This window comes from Melanerpes formicivorus, unplaced genomic scaffold (assembly GCF_026170545.1).
Source record: "Melanerpes formicivorus ecotype bairdi unplaced genomic scaffold, bMelFor1.0.p_v2 SCAF_2, whole genome shotgun sequence".
Classification (NCBI taxonomy): Eukaryota; Metazoa; Chordata; class Aves; order Piciformes; family Picidae; genus Melanerpes; species Melanerpes formicivorus.
The window spans coordinates 45,640,355-45,654,339 of NW_027142354.1; the positions used below are offsets into that span (position 1 = coordinate 45,640,355).

Consider the following 13,985-nt stretch of genomic DNA (forward strand, 5'->3'; position numbering starts at 1 on the left):
GCTGCTGCATTTTGCTTTCTCCAGTTCTGGGCCCCTCAGTTTAGGAAGGATGTTGACTTGCTGGAACGTGTCCAGAGAAGGGCAACAAAGTTGGTGAGGGGCTTGGAACACAAGCCCTGAGAGGAGAGGCTGAGGGAGCTGGGATTGCTTAGCCTGGAGAAGAGAAGACTCAGGGGTGACCTTATTGCTCTCTACAACTACCTGAAGGGAGGTTGTAGACAGGCGGATGTTGGTCTCTTCTCCCAGGCAACCAGCACCAGAACAAGAGGACACAGTCTCAGACTGAGCCAGGGGAGGTTTAGGCTGGATGTTAGGAAGAAGTTCTATAGAGAGAGAGTGATTGCCCATTGGAATGGGCTGCCCGGGGAGATGGTGGAGTCACCATCATTGGAGGTGTTCAGGAGGAGACTTGATGGGGTGCTTGGTTGCATGGTTTAGTTGATTAGGTGGTGCTGGATGACAGGTTGGACACAATGATCTTGACGGTCTCTTCCAACTTGGTTTATTCTATGCTATTCTAACCAAAGGTGCAAACCAAGGACCCAGCTTCATACATATTGCCTCCTTTGCTTCAGGAGACATTGATTTTAGAAGGCAGTGCTCAGTTACATCAATTAAAAAGATTTTTATTCTCTCCCTCCCCCCTGCTTTTTGTTTGTTTGTTCACAGCTTAGTTCTGACAGGTGTAAACAGTAAAAGAAAAATGAAGGGGAAAAGCAAATTTTTTATCTAGAGCCTTTGGGACAGGATACAACTGACACTGGAGAGTTTTTAAGATATTCTGGAGTCTAGTCTGAATTATGAAACAACAGACTTCCATAACTTGTCACATATCCTGTTTCTCCAGGATCTTCATCCAAAAATAACACTAGTCTTACTATATAACCCTCCATTGTGCTTCATTCAGCTACTAAATACGGTGCTTGGACTTCCCACTATTTGTTCTGCAGCTTTGTACATCCAAGGTGTTTAATTACATTTCTGTATATAGGAGTTTTTCCTGAAGCACTAGACACGCTGCGGTGGAAAAACACATAATAGATAAGAGATTTTCATATTCTCATTTCCAAATAAAAAAGTAACAAAATAAATAATTCAATATATTAGTATGTTTATTAACTTTAAAGAATACTTAAATACTGCTAAAAGAATTTCCATTTATTCATCGAACACACAATTTTTTAAAACTAAGCAACTCTGTAAGCAACTCTGCTTTTATTTGGCACATTTCTTGTCCTTAATTTTACACCAAATCAAATATAGCAGCTCTGAAAACTAAATTCAAACTGTCACTGAACTTGCGTTCTGCAAGGGGGAAATGAAAAGAACGCTAAGAAAAAGCAGAAGGGAGATGGAAAGAGCAGACAAATATTCTGTGGGAAAAAAAAAAATCAACTCCAGCTGCTGTGAAACAGGACATATCTCAGCAACTGATGTATCTCAGATGTTATACTCTCAGTCATCCCTCTCCTGCTCTTTCAGGGAAAGGTCTCTGCACTACCATGGCTGATATGTCCCTCAGAGGATGTTTGTTTAGTTGAGTCCAACCACACTGTATGTGTCCACATTACGTGCTGGTCCCTTCTCTCTAGCAACCAGCACCAGAACAAGAGGACACAGTCTCAAGCTGTGCCAGGGGAAGTTTAGGCTGGAGGTGAGGAAAGAGTTCTTCACGGAGAGAGTAATTCGTTATTGGAGTGGGCTGTCCAGGGAGGTGGTGGAGTCACCATTCCTGAAGGTGTTCAAGAGGGGACTGGATGTGGCACTTAGTGCCATGGTCTAGTCATGAGGTCTGTGGTGACAGGTTGGACGTGATGATCTTTGAGGTCTCTTCCAACCTCGGTGATACTGTGAACGTGTTGCACCACACCACAAAACACAGACACACACACAATAAGCTCTCCAGTGGCACACTTCAGAAATTATTTGTCATCTTCACTTACTCCTTCTATAACAAGTGCAACCTAAGTCTAAAACAAAGCAACACTGAATACTCACTGGTTCTACCACTGGGTTGTTTTTAAAAAGGTGTTGGCAAGAGGATTAAAAAAAATTAGAATGTCCTACAGTCCCTTCACTCCATAGAGAAATGGGAATGAAGCTCAGTATCCTGGTGTGACTTTCAAAAAGCTCCAGGCTAATGTCTTAAAAGCCCATATGTAATCCAAAGTGAAGACTGTAGTAAATAGCTTTTCTACTGCAGGACACTGGAAATGTCTCTCTCATTCCTTCAGAAGGACAACAGGATTCTTGATCATGACACACAGGATGAACGCAGAACTGCAGTCACTGCTGAATACAATGCACTCCAGTGCTAACATACACAACACTGTTGTTTAAAACATTCCTCACTGACACCTGTATTCAACTGCGTGAAGGCAGATGTTGGCAAATCAACAACTGAGAGATACGCAGTGGAAAAGTTCTTTCAGACTGTCATTTCAGATCAGACTTGCCCTTTATTTCAGTAACAGCTTTTGCATGTCTATGAATTAAAAGAAATTCAGTGATATAACTTATTTCAGAAGCTGGGCCTTTCAACCTGACTTCAGAACCCAAGTGCCAAGAAACTCTACCTTCACTGCAAAAGGAGTTAGGTTCAAACATTTCTTAAATATTTTATTAAAATTGAGTAACTGAGCATAAGAAATTCCAAAACTGAATAATCAGCTGAATGACAAATTCCCTTTTTATGATACTTTAGGAAGCAAAAAGAGTGCTGAAAGCTAGCTGGACAACTTTTGGCTCTAGAGTCCAGTGAAGCAAAATAGCACACATGGAAAATGAACACACATCCTAGCAATCTGTCAAGAAGAATTTAGAGTAGGTTGACACAGGTGGTCTGAAGAGAGGCTGCAGGTAAGCATGTAGACTCTCTATTAGCTCCTGGATTACTGCAAACAAGCCAACATACAGCTACCAACCCTCTGCAGGGACCACTCTATAAAGCAGACTGACAGACGAGTCACTATTTTTTCTACACCACCAGTAATAGTGGTCCAGAAGGAAGGTTTAAAAATGAGCATAACTTTTGTCCATGATAACTTTCTATGAGTTCTAACCCAGTCCCAGCACCTTCTGGATAATAAGCAACAATGCATTTGAATGTATTCCATTTCAGGTATCCCACAACCTGATCTAGTTGGGGATGTCCCTGCAGGGTGTTTGAACCAGATGACCTTTATAGATTGTTTCCAAACCAGTGCATTCCATAAAAGCACTACAATATGACTGTACACTTTCGGGTGTTACACAGAGCATATCTGCCTCACTGCTGCAATGTCTGTTTAAAGCTGATGGCATTGCAGCCTAAATTAGGCTGTATTAGGCTTTCACATCCTGATAGTCCCCAATAAACTCACTTCCCTCAACACAGGAAGGACACGGACCTGATGGAGTGGGTCCAGAGAAGGGCCATGAAAATTATCAGGGGGATGGAACACCTTTCCTATGAGGACAGGCAGAGAGAGATGGGGTTGTTCAGTCTGGAGAAGAGAAGGCTCTGGAGAGACTGAACAGTGGCCTTCCAGTTACCTGGAGGGGACCTACAAGAAGGCTGGAGAGGAACTGTTTACAAAGGCATGAAGTGATAGGATGAGGGGCAATAGTTTGAAATTAAAGAAGATTTAAGTGGGATGTTAGAAACAAGTTATTTACCATGAGGATGGTAAAACACTGCAACAGGTTGCCCAGGGAGAAAGTTAATGACCCATCCCTGGAGATATCCAAGGACAAGCTAAACAAGTGTCTGAGCAACCTGATCTAATGAAGGGTGCACCTGCTGACTGCAGGGCGGTTGGACTAGATAATCTTTGGAGGTCCCTTCCAAATCAAACCACATTCTATTATTCCATTTCTCTCTGCTTTAGTCAATAATGAAATTTTTCATTAGTTTTTGAAGAAAGCTGCCAGTTATATCAAATACACTTCTTAATTCAACTGGAATATGCCTCAATTTTTACTAGCAGGACAGAATGTCTTCCAGACAGCTGGCCTCCAGAGCTGGCAGAAGGAGCCAGGGAGCAGCATAGTTTTCCACTGTTCCAAAATGGGGTAGTTGGTGATCTGCTCAGCCGCCTGGATCCCCACAAGTCCATGGGACCAGATGGGATCCATCCTAGGGTGCTGAGGGAGCTGTCAGAGGAGCTGGCCAAGCCGCTCTCCATCATTTTTCAGCAGTCCTGGCTCACTGGCGAGGTCCCAGAGGACTGGAAGCTGGCCAACGTGGTGCCCATCCATAAGAAGGGCCGGTTGGATGAGCCAGGGAATTACAGGCCTGTCAGCCTGACCTCAGTGCCAGGCAAGATCATGGAACAGGTCATCCTGAGTGCAATAACACAACACTTACAGGATGGCCAAGGGATCAGGCTCAGCCAACATGGATTTAGGAAGGGCAGGTCCTGCCTGACCAACCTGATCTCCTTCTATGATCAGGTGACCCGCCTGGTGGATGTGGGGAGGCCTGTGGATGTAGTTTACCTGGACCTCAGCAAGGCCTTTGACACCGTCCCCCATAGCAAACTGCTGGCCAAGCTGTCAGCCCATGGCTTGGAGAGCAGCACTCTGAGCTGGGTTAGGAACTGGCTGGAGGGCCGAACCCAGAGAGTGGTGGTGAATGGTGTCACATCCAGCTGGCAGCCAGTCAGTAGCGGAGTCCCCCAGGGATCAGTGCTGGGCCCCATCCTCTTTAACATCTTTATTGATGATCTGGATGAGGGCATTGAGTCTATCATCAGTAAATTTGCTGATGACACCAAGCTGGGGACAGGAGTTGATCTGCTAGAGGGTAGAGAGGCTCTGCAGAGAGACCTCGACAGGCTGGACAGATGGGCAGAGTCCAACGGCATGAGATTTAACGCATCCAAGTGCCGGGTTCTGCACATTGGCCACAACAACCCCATGCAGTGCTACAGGCTGGGGTCAGAGTGGCTGGAGAGCAGCCAGGCAGAGAGGGACCTGGGGGTGCTGGTTGATGGTAGGATGAACATGAGCCTGCAGTGTGCCCAGGCAGCCAAGAGGGCCAATGGCATCCTGGCCTGCATTAAGAACAGTGTGGCCAGCAGGAGCAGGGAGGTCATTCTGCCCCTGTACACTGCACTGGTTAGGCCACACCTCGAGTACTGTGTCCAGTTCTGGGCCACTCAGTTTAGGAAGGATGTTGACTTGCTAGAACGAGTCCAGAGAAGGGCAACGAAGTTAGTGAGGGGCTTGGAACACAAGCCCTATGAGAAGAGACTGAGGGAGCTGGGGCTGCTTAGCCTGGAGAGGAGGAGACTCAGGGGTGACCTTATTGCTCTCTACAACTACCTGAAGGGGGGTTGTAAACAGGCAGAGGTTGGTCTCTTCTCCCAGGCAGCCAGCACCAGAACAAGAGGACACAGTCTCAGGCTGCGCCAAGGGAAGTTCAGGCTGGAGGTCAGGAGGAAGTTTTACACGGAGAGAGTGATTGCCCATTGGAATGGGCTGCCTGGGGAGGTGGTGGAGTCGCCGTCACTGGAGGTGTTCAGGAGGAGACTTGACAGGGTGCTTGGTTACATGGGTTAGTTGATTGGGTGGTGTTGGGTGATAGGTTGGACGCGATGATCTTGAAGGTCTCTTCCAACCTGGTTTATTCTATTCTATTATTCTATTCTAACCAAGAAAGTTTTGTGGGATATCATCAGAATTTGTACAGTTCTACAGAGAGTGATAATTTTTTCTTTGCTTTCCATCTTTTGTTGATTTGCTGCTGCACAGAATAATGAACAAGTGATAAAAACTACAAGAGAACTACAAAAAGTGTTAAAAACCACAAAAGAAACAAAATGCACAGCCACATCGACCTGCTTTAAACTATACTATGAAACTAGAAACTCTTAATATGAAGCACATGATCTGCCCAATCTGCAACATCATTTCAAGATATTAATCATATTCTGAGCAATTACAGAATCTAAACCCAAGATTGGTAAATGCTGCAATTGTTCATATTTTCACTTCAGTTCTATTAATTTCATTTCTTTTGGCATTTTATATTTATATACAGAGGCCCAAATACACTTCTCCAATCCTTGCAATACTATGTTCCTTAGACTTTATATTTGTTTTTAAAACAGTAACATATGGGATCTTTTCCTTCCTTATCCCTTAGGAGTTACTTAAGCATCACTGCCCTAAATGTTCACTGCAGTATGAGCATGCAAAGCAGTGATGGAGGATTATTCTTTTTTTGCACTAGTAGCAAGAAAGATGTCAGGAATCTTTCACTGAAGATATTTTTCACTTCCTACTCTGTACATTTACTTGCTGAGAAGAAATTTTGGAGAGGAAATCTGAGTGTTACTGCATCAGGGGATGCATATGTATTTGATGTTGTTTAGGAGAATGTAGAATTCATCTTCTGCCAGAGCTTAAGATCTCACGTCGTGTTTAAGGGAAATGTAAAAGTGCATTTAAAAAAATGGCTGGAACATATAGCAAAAGTTTACTCCTCCAAATTATACCCTGGTTGTGCCAGAAATAGCTTTTGACTTTAACTACCTCCGCTTGGTGACTGAACACGCAAGGTTACAAACTACCAATGTGCGCAGCCCCTTTTGTCTGTGTGGTTTCTGATTACAGGGAGCTTGCTTCCTCGCCTGACCACCTGGGAAGGAGACTGAAAACAAATGCACATCTTCCAGATGTACAGAGATGGAGAGCTCTGACTGAGCCACTGACATGAGCACTGTAAACCACTGCTCCTGGCACTCTTTAAAAGGCTATATGCCAATTTTACAGACAAATTCTCCCAATTAAGTAGTTAGAGGAACTTCATCCACCCCAAAATAACAGTGCTAAAGTACATGGAGAGGTTATTTCAGTAAATTAGAAGTGGTTTTCTCCTGTTTAAAGTAGCTTTAACAGCTCTGAGTACAAATTTAGCAGCTCAACTCCCTGCTTGTGTAACAGGCATGATTACAGAACAAGCTCCATGGGCAGAGCAGAGGAGATCTCTAACAGCACTTTTGGGGTGCACTGCAAATACTCTCATCTTTCTCTCAGAGATAACTGTTAAATACTGCAAGTCCCATTTATGATTTTTTTAATCCTAAAACCAGCTGCATAATTTATCATCTTTCACTTTTGCAACTCAAGACTCACCATTCCTACATTTTGTAGGATAATACAGCCAACAAGCATGAGGAAGTAACTAATACCCAACAGCATAGCTAAGGTAGCAGCTCAAAATCCTCCAGGATGGTTTTTAGAATTGACTATAGATGTTCCTAACAGCAGCACTATGCTATCTCCTGCTCACACAGTAATTACAGTATCTGTTTCTTTATTTTCTCAATGAAAAGTCCAAGCAACTGGTGAAGTAATCAGAGCCCAAAGTTATAAACAGAATGACTACTCATGAATTACAGCACCAAGTAAAAAACTTTGTGTTTTTATTACATAGGACTGAAAAAAATTCTTACAAGAAACATCTGTATCCTTCATTGTAATAAACAAAACCTATTTACTAATGTTTGGTTTACACAATGATTACACAAACTGCAGAACCCTTTCATCCAAAGCAGAATGAAACACAAAGAATCCTTACATGTAGGAAAAAAAGCACAGAGATTTTTATGTACCCTCTCCAATCTGTTTATTGAAGCTGACACTGGGCTGAACAGTATTCTGTACAAGCAAGCGAGGCTGCAATCCATGGGGATGGGGCCAGTTTTAGATGGAGCCCCAGACTTCACATACCTACCAGTATACACTGACCATTGCTATTCTACACCTTTTAGACACAACTTCTAAAAATAACAAGAGCAATCCAGAACTACTCCACAAGTGATATGGCTAAGTTACAAGAAGAGAAATTATCTCCAGCTTCTAGTGTCAGGGAAAGCAGCAGAGATGGGCTAAGCAGGAAGAAGGCGGGGGAAAAATAATGCAAGAGGCTTTTGCTGAACCAGTTTCTTTTTGGAACTGAAGAACCCCCCAACTTTTTTTTTTTGTTGTTGTTTTTGTTTTGTTTAGTTTTGTTTTTTTCTAAGTCATTGTATTAATCCACCACAGATTTTCTGAATGCTACACCCATATCTACCTGCACATCTTTTCTTGGACTCAGGCAAAAAAAAAAATTATCTTGTGCAAATAAAATTCAATATTCACATTACTCAAAGAATCAAGCTATTGCCTTTGCTTTTTGGAATGACATCTGTGTTCACTGGAGAGTGAACAACTAATCAATCCACCAGCACAGATATGAGGCCTGGATTATTTTTTCCCTTTTTTGCTTCTCTGAAGGGTTTGATTTTACGGCTGTTTGGGTGGGGTTTTTGGACAGAAGGGGTGGTGCTGTTTGTTTTTAATTCATAGTCCTGAAGCACATCAAGGGACAGCTTTCATGACCTTTAAAAGCTTGGATGGCAAGCTTAAGAAGATTCAAAGCATTTTGAGCACTGATTCCAAATATTTGTAAAGTTGGATTTCTAACTACCATGTCACTTCATTTACAAGTCTTGGGCTCCACTGAGTCTTCACAATTGTCCTTTCTGTGACACAGCTGAATTCTTGGAGAACTTGAGTGCCCTATGCATGTTCAGCATCAATAAAGATAAAACTCCAATATCAATCTGTTTCACAGATGCTCTCTCATATATTGCGCAGTGAAGTCACCTCACAAAACCATTATCTAAGCATGGATATAATGTATACTCTGCTTCCCAAACACAAAAATGCTCCAGTAAAAAGCTAGGAGAGGAATATTTGAGATGTCTGGTCCTGCACTTTTTTTTGTTTAAAAGATAAAAAAAAAGGGTGTGTGGGGATAGCAGAATTGTAATCTAAACTAACTTTCATCTCACAGAACTTTCTACTTATCCTTATGGTTGCTCTTTCAAAAGAAAAATAATCATTCCTTCTACAGATTTTTTTCATCATGCACATCAGTTTTCTGATGTAGATTGCACATATTAATCTTTGTGGAACAACCTAAAAGGCTTATGAATCAAGTCCACAAGAATGTACATCAGAATAGCAGTTTATATGCAAATCACTAACCTGGAAAGGCATTAATTGTGTTTTGAAAGTGAAAGACTTCAAAAATATTTTCTTCAGGGATCAACCCTGCAGCAGTGCATGTCAAAAGCCCTAATTAACAGCTGGACGCAGGTACCAAAACACCACAGAAAACTAAGATTTAAATTAAATAACAGTTGTGAAATAAAAGGGATGTTTACTTTGTAGCTTCTTTAATATTTGGCATCTACAAAGACTACACATGCTTTCAAGCATAACACTAGAGCAGGTATTTGGGACTCTATCCTGCAAGCCGCAAAGCTGAACTCCAGATGACATTTCAGCTTTCATAAGTCTCGGTAATCATGAACTAAAATATGCCTATTTTATGAAAGGTAATTTGCATTTGAGAACTCACACAGATGTGTGAAATATACACACTGGAGCTGGCTTAAGCCATGACATGCACTAGTGAACTTTCTGCCAAATTTTATTTACTGAGAACACTGCTTGTTTGATTGCCTTGGCAATAACACTGGCTAAATATGATTCTGACATTCAGGGCCAAATTTGACAGCCATTAAATTGCAAAACAAATGAGTTAATTGAAATCAGACTTGATTAGATTTATCCCAGAGACACTTTTACAAACATTTGATTTCAGTTAGTGATTTGTTGGTTTACTCAAGTTAGAAGCAAATTTCATACCGTTTACAAAATTTTTCCTCTTAAAAACAGATCTGCCTTTTACATGTTGAAGTTGAAAAGATGCCTTCAACAAGTGGGTGATTTTCTGGCACAGGTCTGTGCCAAAACCCTGTTGGTAGAACTTTCTACTAACTAATTAGTGGCAAGTCCTGTTTTCCTATTGATCTATAGCTTCTGATTAATCTGGTTATGGAATACACTATAAAATAGCATCACATCTACAGTTTGTTTTATTTTAGGCTAGCCTGTGAGTCATTTTCAGATACAAAGATCCTCTTAAATAGAAAGTAAAATGAAGGCTGTCATAAGTATAAATTCATGTATAATTGAGTTCTATTACATGCTTTGATTACAGAAAGAGAGGTCTTACCCCTCAATTTTCCCTGCTCAGCTCAGACAGCCTATTTTATGCTCTTTACATGGTTATTATTGCAACCACTGAAATTAAAACAAGAGTGCCTTAGCATTCAGTGCAGTATTTTTATGGCCTTCTTTTCTTCAGATTCAAATCTCACACATAGACAAAACCCTTCCCCTTGTCTTTGATAAGTGGCCCTTGCAAAATGCAGCAGCACAAACTGAGTAATACTTTACTGTCGACTTTTAGCAATGGATTTCCTAGAGATTCTCCTTAGACTTTGGTTGTTGGAGTAAGATTTTGTTCATCATCACAGCGTTGAATGAAAAAACTCTCAGAGAAATTTAAGGCTATCTGTATTTACACAAACATGCTACTTAGACAGCAAGCCACAAACATCGGGAATCAGCTAAAACTGCCACTGCGCCAAAGCAGCATAAATGACTATCTGCAAGTTAATCACTTCTTCCTGATATTAATCACAAAGACAAGTGAGAATCGCACAAACATTTCCAAAAAGATGAAATAATTAAATCAATAAAGTAGCATCCTCTGACTATAATCCTCACGAGGATTCTAGGCCACAGAATGCAGGACAACTGCATTCCTCCCATACCAATCCTTTGCTTGAAGAATCAGGCCTGAAATCAGTTTCTGAAGCTCATTTAACAGACCTGTTTTTCCCAAACTTGAGTGAACAGACTGAAATTCAAATAAATCTGCACCTGTGAAAAACAATAGGTACTCCTAATTAATCAATCACTCCCCCAAAAAGTTCTAACATCTTCCTATTTTAAAAGTAATTTTTAAGCTTTTGTTAATGTTAAAATATGATAATTTCACATGCATAATACTAAAAGAACTTCTCTTTCAAAGTCATTAACTGATCAAGGGTTCACAGTGCTTTAGCTGGGAAGGAATAAATGTGCCCAAATAAAGTGAATCTCAAAGATAGGAATGTCAATTCTGGAATATTCAACTTTACCCATACCCACATGCAGTGTACTACTGCCAGTCACAGAGGAAAAGGATGGTGGCTTATCATTCTATACAGGGGAATATATACTGTAAAATTTTATAGCAGAATGAAATTTTGGTTAGAAAAGGACTTAATCACCTGGAAATTAACTTCCCTTTAAATGAAGCCCATATATTCTGAGATCCTCCAAAATCCTTGCAAAGCAGTAGTACATGTAAACAAATGAAAAAAAAATATCAAAAAGCAACACCACCTGAAAGCAAACAAGCCTCCCAATAGCAGACAGGTAAGAATGGCAAAATATGGGCAAGTGGTGATACTGAAGTGTCCATCAATGTTCTTTTCTAAAGGAAATAAATGTTGGTGGAACGAATTCCATTTCATTGAATGTTTCATTTTGCCAAATCTGACATTAGTGATCTATCACAACTATTGCCCAAGCCCACAGCTGTCATTTTCAAAACTAGTTGTGTTCTGGGCATTTAATAAAATGCCCTCTTCTCAAATGAAAAGAAAATAACTCAAAAGCAGCTCATCATATTTGGCAGTGATGAAGATGTGTGTGTGTATGGCCTGATGCTGATAGCCCTTTGTCAAAAGTGTCTGGTTGTACTAAGGAAGACTGCAAATCATGCTTCAAGGTATACATACAGAAACCTATGCTGGTGTTGCATATGCTCAAAACAGATAATTTACTCTTTGGGGGTTAATTCTGCAAAAGAACAAAGCATTGGCCTCCTTGGGCATTCCCCCATCAGTCTGGCTCCTACTTCGGTAATACAAATTGAAGTTGGAAAAGGAGAGATTTGATTTTCCTGATAAACCATAGTTCATAAACATATGCCTCCTGCCTCTCTCTCTTAAACTGGCATATGCCAGTTTAATACAATACATCACATTTGTTTCTATTTAATCATCCACACAATCCTCCTTTTAAACCAGAGAGTTCATTAAGTGCTTGCTTCACACTAGCTTAGGACTGATCCTTCTGTGAAGGCTATTTGACAGCACTTTCACCTTCATGCATTTTCAAGTCCTTATTTCCAGTTCCATTCAATTAAAAAAGATTTAGAGAAAAGAATAACTTAGTATTTCTTTAAAAATTAATTCACACAAACAATATATCAAGTTTTTCATAAGCATATTGTAGAAGTCCTCTGTGATGTTATTCTTTTAAACATATTTTGTGCAACTGGCAAGAATTACTGCAAACAGCTATTCTGAAAAACTGTTACATTTTACTTCTCTTTTTGTTACACCTGGAAGCTAGTCTCTCTGCACCATACTCAGCTGCTCTCACAGATGGACAAATTTCTCATACCACTGAAGGGCTTCACCTGACCAAGTCACTTTGGTCATAAAAATCAAGACAGATTGTGACCATTACACAAGGCAAATTCCACTGCACTTTGTCACCATTGGCTGTCACTCTTGGTTCTGACCTTTGCAGCATGGTATAGTGCCCTGCTATAGTACCTTCACAGGCATTTGTGGAACTGTGCCATAGCCTAGAACGGGTAGGCTTTGTCATTATTTTATTAAGAGAACACAGAAGCCAGTTTCCCAATGCAATTCATCATATACTCCTGCAATTACTGCGTGGGCACAAGGCAAGCAGTGGTCCTATTGTCAAAAGTAATTTTGCTTGACCACTCCACAGCTCGGAAGACACTCATGCCTATTGCTGCCCATGCACCACTTAAACACTGCCTCAGCCGGGTAAGTGGGAAAGTGTAACTGTGGGGTGATTCAGCCTGAATTGAAACCATTGAACTGATTGAAAAAATCTGGATTCTAGAATTAAAAAAAAAAAAAATAGGAAGAACTGGATATCAATCTGAGGCTAACTTTGTATCTTTCCTCATTAAAAAAATTAACTCTTTCAAACAATTAAATCTTACATACTCCTTAGTAAACATTGCCTGCCTACCGTAAACTAGCATCAATTTACCCAACACAACAGAAACATTTAAACTGTTTTTTCTACTCAGGTCTCTATGCTAATGACACACTCATCCTAAACAAAAACTAAACCATCCTTTTCTTTGGGGATTTGCTTTATGAAAAGTCACAGCCACATCTCACCTCACCAGACCAAATTTGACTTAAGTTAGCTTTCCCACCCCCTCATCACTGGTGACATCCCAAACAGTGCCTATCACCACAGTGTCTGTGAATACCTTAAATATATCACTAACAGATCCAAAGAAAGGTGTAATATCTGCAAAAGCAGATGGTGTAAAAGGTTTGGCCAGTTGGCTAAAAGCCCAGGTTTTCATACCTTAAAATCAATCAAAAACTTAATAAGCAAAATGAATCCAGCAGCTTTCTGAGTATGTCCAGATTTGCACTTTAGCATAGTTTTTGCATGAGCAACATTTCTTCAGAGTCTGGAACAGTGCTTAACAAGACAAATGGAGAAAGCATGTTGCCGTGTAATGAAAGCAAACCTAGAATCCAGAATACAATCTGATGACTGGTACATAGCACATTTTAAACAATTAATAAATTAAACCAAGAATGAGGCATATACTTTCAAAGGACAAAGCCTTCCTCAAAAGTGTCACAGATAAATCCATTGCAGAAAACATTTATCAAAGGAATTTTCTAGTAGGATACTATTTGTCCTCCTACAACCTGAAATTTGGATTTGTATGTTTTCTTCCAGCACTTCATACTCAAAAGCCTCAGAGGAGTAGAGAGAGACCACATGAGAAAATCCTCATAGCCTTACACTTTCTAATGGACTTTAATGGTCCTCATTAAAAAGCAAGCCTACACCAGGGTTCCTTCAAGTATATCAGTGCACCAGTATGTCTAGCAGGAAGAGCCTCTCCAAAGCATGAAAGTATTTAACAAAGAAACTAGGTATTGCTTTTTATGATTTCCCATAACCTTAGCAGTGGGGCTGCTATCTATATTTAACTATTTCAATATAAACACCTGCTTTTTTGGGGGGGA

The 13,985-nt window shown here is 40.6% G+C and overlaps 1 protein-coding gene across 2 annotated transcripts in view; it reads right to left on the minus strand.

The window, feature by feature from the left end:
* Positions 1-13,985, minus strand: part of SLIT3 (slit guidance ligand 3) — a 517,496-nt gene that overhangs the window by 411,327 nt on the left and 92,184 nt on the right. The gene's annotated exons all lie outside the window — the stretch shown is intronic.